This window comes from Suricata suricatta, chromosome 6 (genome assembly GCF_006229205.1).
Source record: "Suricata suricatta isolate VVHF042 chromosome 6, meerkat_22Aug2017_6uvM2_HiC, whole genome shotgun sequence".
Taxonomy (NCBI): domain Eukaryota; kingdom Metazoa; phylum Chordata; class Mammalia; order Carnivora; family Herpestidae; genus Suricata; species Suricata suricatta.
The window spans coordinates 11,380,112-11,385,659 of record NC_043705.1 but is presented as its reverse complement, the minus strand read 5'-3'; the positions used below and the strand labels follow the sequence as shown (position 1 = coordinate 11,385,659).

Below are 5,548 nucleotides of genomic sequence, written 5' to 3'. Positions count from 1 at the left end.
GGGAGGGAAAGGGAAAGGGAGAAAAGTGAGACTCACCTGGGCTCTTGTTCACCCAAAGTGGGGCTTAAGCTCACCCGATGTGGGACTTGCACTCATGGACTGGACTGTGAGATCATGACCTGAGCCAAAGTCAGATGCTTAACTGACCGAGGCACCCAAGCGCCCTCTTCCAACTTTTTCAGTAGTATCTCCTGAATATGTTTCATTTTGTGATGCAAATGTTAATTGATCTCATCAATGGTCTTATGTTCTCCCATCCCCCTTCCAATTTCTCATCTATCAAAGGTTCTATTTCTTTTTTTGTGAGCACAGTAATGTATACGGGTAAACAGAAAAATATAAAGGAGTAAGACTGGAGGAAATATTGAAATGATGCCTATTTTATTTCCCCAAATGGATAGTTACTTGTTCCATTGCCCTTTATTAAATCCTGTGTCTTCCCTCAATGTTTTGAAAGATTCTTTCTTCATAAAGTGAATTTGCAAATCTTTTTGGAATTTTCATTGCATTTTTGTAGATGTAGATTAATTCAGGTAGAATTCATATATTTTAATTTTTTTAATGTTTATTGTTAGAGAGAGAGAGAGAGAGAGAGAGTATAAATGAGGGAGGGGCAGAGAGAGAGGGAGACACAGAATCTGAAGCAGGCTCCAGGCTCTGAGCTGTCAGCACAGAGGCAGATGCGGGGCTCAAACTCATCAACCTCAAGATCATGACCTGAGCTGAAGACAGACGCTTAACCAACTGAGCCACCTAGGTGCCCCAGATTTCATATATTTTAATGTGGTCTTTCTAGCTCTGGGCATGACCTATCTAACCAGGTACTCATGCCTTCTCTTATAGTCTTTAGTAAATTCTGACATCTTTCTCCATAAAGTTTTTGGAGATTTTTCTGTGGGTTTTTTCTTAGCTGCTTTATTGTTTATGTTGCAATGCAAATGGGATTAAAAAAAAAAAACATCCCTGGGGCGCCTGGGTGGCTCAGTTCAGGTCATGATCTCATGGTTTGTGGGTTTGAGCCCTGCGTTGGGCTCTGTGCTGACAGCTAGCTCAGAGCCGGGAGCCTGTTTCAGATTCTGTGTCTCCCTCTCTCTCTGACCCTCCCCCGAGCTGTCACCGTCTCTCTCAATAATAAATTAAAAAATGGTAAAAAAAAAAAAAACCCACCCCATTCTTTAAGTGTTTTTTTATTTTTGAGAGAGAGAGAGAGAGAAAACGAACGTGTGGGTGAGCTTTCAGCACAGAGCCTGACGCAGGACTCACACTCACCAACCACAAGATCATGACCTTAGCCTAAGTCAGACACATAACCGACTGAGCCACTGAGGCACCTCTGAAAAACATTAAAAGCCAATTATTGCTGTAATATAGGAGGGTCATTATTTTTCCCCATTCTCTTTTCTTTTTGTTCATTTTGGATAATTTTATTAAACTGTTTCCCTGTTCAGTGGTCCTTTTGTTAGATTCAATCTGATTAAACCTATCTATTGGATCCTTGATTTCAGTTTTATAGTTTTCAGTTCTAGAATGTCCATTTGATTCTGCTAGTTCCACTCTTCAGGGTCTAGAATTATCAGTGAATTTTCTCGTACTGACTGTTTTTTCTTTTGGTATTTGTCATATAAATTCTGGGATGTCTGGGAAGCCTTGGGATGTCTTCTAGTTTCTTATCAAATGTGGAATGCTGTATATATATATAAAAAAAGAGAAAGACCCCAGATGACGCTATTTTCCATCAGAGGAGGTCATATGAGAGAGGTGGGAATGAATTACCTTAATCTCAGTTTCTCCTTTCCTCTAATCTTTTGCAGGCGTCTTCCAGAGAGAAGCCCAAAGGGGTTTGTGCAGAAAGGTCAACCTTCCAGGGCGTAGGGAGTGGAGGAGCGGTGTGGAGAGAGGGTGGTGAGAAGGGCAAGTGGGGGACATCCAGCACAGAAAACTCCAGGAACGCCATGCCTCCGCTCTTCCTGTTGCTCATGTTTGGATGACTCTCTCCAGATCTGTATGCTCTGATGCAATGTGGCTTGATTCTCCTTGGCACTCATCATCCCTAACTGGAGTCTGTTTTGTCCCTCCCTCCAAATGATATTTTGAGAGTGAGGTGTCCGTTCCATTTTGCTTTTCTTGTTTTTTTCGATGTTTATTTTTGAGAGGGAGAATGTGAGTCCGAGTGGGGGAGGGGCGGGGGGGGGAGACAGAGGGTCTGAAGTGGTTCCATACTGACAGCAGAGAGCCTGATGTGGGGCTCAAACTCACAAACCATGAGATTATGACCTGAGCTGAAGTCAGATGCTTTACTGACTGAGCCACCCAGGTGTCCCCTCTCCCCATTTTGCTTTTCTGATACTGCAGGCTGTGGGAATGATTACAGGGGTTTGAGGAGGGTAAGGGATGGGTGAGATTTAGATACATGATCTGGATTTTGCTCCCTCTCCTCTGATTTCTATCAAACCTCCCATTTCAATGCTCTTTCTAGCAACAAAGGAATATTTCCATTCCCAGGCTTTGACTCACTTCCCCAAGACTTGTTTCCATATCTATGGTTTTTAAATTCTATAACAATACTTCTACTTTTTCTTTCTTTAGTGAGGATTTTATACTTCATCTGCTGAAAGCTTCCTTTCTTTACACTGTTTTGCAATGCATGGAGCTCCTTTTTTATCCTAATATATCTTTGCGACTTACTTTGTTGTATTTGCAATTTGCCTCTTCTTGTGATTTTCTTTGTACAGACAATGGTTTCTTGGGTCCTTTAGGGACATATGTTTCTCAAAATAACTGTCTCTTTCTTGGGATAAGTCATTTCACTCATCCACTATTACTCTGAATCTTTAGGAGAACCTTTCTCTCCCTTTCTGCATATATTCTCATAGGTCCAAAGCTTTCTTCTTACTTTTATTCAAATAAGGCAGGAGATATCTAAACTCTGTCTTTGTCAAAAGACTAGATGTGTGGAATTCCCTTGACTTTACTCCTTGTCAACTTGAGTATGGGTCAAACCTCTTGTCAGATCTTCTGCTTGGAGGAGAAATTGATGTGGACGGCACCCAGCCACATTCCTAATTTTCAGCAGGCGTTTGTGTAATACAGCCTGACTGCACTGAGTTGGGAGCCTCCCTTGCTTCCAATTCTTGGCTGTCTGACACTCTTAACAGATGTAATCCACGAGAAGCTATAATTACAGGGCAAACAACTGCCAGGGATTTTTCTGCCAGGGAGTTTCCATGCCCAACTGGAGCATCTTGATGTAGGGTCTACACATCCTAGATTACACTGGATCATTGTCTGCCTGTGACCCGCCAGCCCCAAGTTTGGCTTGACCATTTGGCTCTCATTGATTAGAGACAAACCACTGAGGCAGCCATGATCTGCTTCCTTGAGGAACACAATTAAGAAAGATCATATTTTAGTGTTGTTTTCAGAGTCCGAGTCCCTGGATGGGGAGCCCGTTGGTAGAGGAGGGACGTTGTATCTCTTTGCTTTCTTTCAGAGAGAGGGCAGACCAGAATAGTTTTTTTTTTCTTTGGTTCTCTTTTTTGGCCATCACTTTCCCTGGCTACTGGGGCTTCCTCTCAGCTTCTGCAAGGGTCTTTGTGGCACTCTGAGTTTTTCTCTCGGGTGTGTTCATTGGGGGAAGTTTTGAGTGTGTATCAGTGTGGCAAAAACAATGTCATTTTCAGCTGTACTGGCCTTTGAAAATACAGAACGTGTGAGACATTTGGACATAGAAAGTAGGCAATCATCCTTTCATGGTCTGACGAAATCCCCAAAACTTCCTAGCCATCTAGACAGACTTTTCTTTGATGCGGTTGCTGCCCTTTGGTGAAGGAGGAATTCCATAGGTAGTTAGCACTTTTATTTAGATTTGCTTCATATGTGAATCTGGAGGACTTATTTATTACTGGGTACATGAACATTTCGAGTAAATTAATAATAAATTACTGCTGCCCAAATGAATTAATAGGAGAGGTATGAGTAATAACTATGAAATTCCTTGCTTGGCTGTTTTGTAATAGTGCAAATGAGCCCCATGGTGAGCTTCTTGGCTGTGACTGATGGAAGCAGATCCCATTTCTTCTTTTAAGTGTATGTATTTAAGCAATCTCTACACCCCATGTGGGGCTTGAACTCATGATGCTGAGATCAAGAGCTACATGCTCTACTGACTGAACCAGCCAGGTGTTCCCAGATTCTATTAATTAATCGTGGGCCTCCTGACCTTTCAGTGACACTGCTGCTAATCCAATGAAAGTATATTACACTAAGTCTGGAGATACCAGCGTGGCTCCCTGGAGAATACGTAGAAAGAGACTCTTTTTTTTTTTTTTAAGTTTATTAACTTATTTTTGAGAGAGAGTGAAGGAGCTTGTGTGCACACAAGCAGAGGAGAGGGAGAGGGAGAGAGAGTGCATGTGGGCACAAGTGGGATAGAGGCAGAGAGGGAGAGACAAAATCCCAAGCAGACTCCATGCTCGCAGCACAAAGCTTGATGCGGGGCTCAATCCCACCGACCATGAGATCATGACCTTAGCCAAAATCAAGAGTCGTGCATTCTACCAACTAAGCCACCCATGTGTCCCAAGAGGTTAATTCTTCTTAATGGTCCCTCCCATGAAGAGCATATAGCTATCATGCTCTGTTTCTCTCTCCTTCAAAACTAAATAAGCCTTAAAAAAAAACATATAGCTACATTGCAGCAAAATTTCTTCCTTTCATAGCTAATTTGCCTTTTAGTTTCTCTGATACTAAAGTACAAATTTTATTTCTTTGCTTAAATATATAGATGCTTGCACCCATCCTTTCTTTTTGTCCGTATTACACATGGTAAATCCCATTTGTCTTACCTTTTGAATAAGCTCTTCCTTGACGATAGTCATTTAAATTTTTAAAATTTTTTAAATTTATTTTTGAGAGACAGAGAGAGATAGAGCGAGCAGGGGAGGGGCAGAGAGAGAGGGAGACACAGAATCCAAAGCAGGCTCCAGGCTCTGAGCTAGCTGTCAGCACAGAGCCCGATGCGGGGCTCGAACCCACGAACCACGAGGTCATGACCTGAGCTGAAGCTGGACGCTTAACAGACTGAGGCACCCAGGCGCCCCTGACAATACTCGTTTAAAGAATTACAATACAATTCCCCATTCTGACTCTCTCCATCTCCCTTACAGTGTTCTGTTTTTATTCCATGCTACTTGGCACCTTCTATCAAATCATAATCAAATCACAACTTATCTATTTATAGTGTTCTTTGTTATTTTATGTCCCCTCCCCCTTACTAACCTTGCTAAGATATAAGCTGTATAAGGGCAGGCTTCTTTGTTTTCTTTGTGGATATATTGCAAGTAGCGACAACAGTGCCTAGCACATAGCTGATGCTCTATAGATGATTTTTGTAAGTGTGAATGAATGTGTGAATGAATGATATCTCCCTTTTCATTTCTATGTTCTTTTTTCAGTCTATACTTTAAAGACCTGTCTCCCCTCGAATTTTGATTATTGGTTCTTTTTCCCCATCTGTAATGTTCAACTGTTGTGATTTCCTCTTCTTTGG

At 41.9% G+C, this 5,548-nt stretch overlaps 1 long non-coding RNA gene across 1 annotated transcript in view; it reads left to right on the top strand.

Annotated features, from left to right (window-relative positions):
• LOC115293714 overlaps positions 1–1,884 on the top strand; it is a 65,215-nt gene extending 63,331 nt beyond the window's left edge. Inside the window, exon 4 of the long non-coding RNA XR_003909572.1 lies at positions 1,812–1,884. This is a non-coding gene — a long non-coding RNA (uncharacterized LOC115293714). The remainder of the gene's footprint in view (positions 1–1,811) is intronic.
• The last annotated feature ends 3,664 nt before the right edge of the window (positions 1,885–5,548 follow it).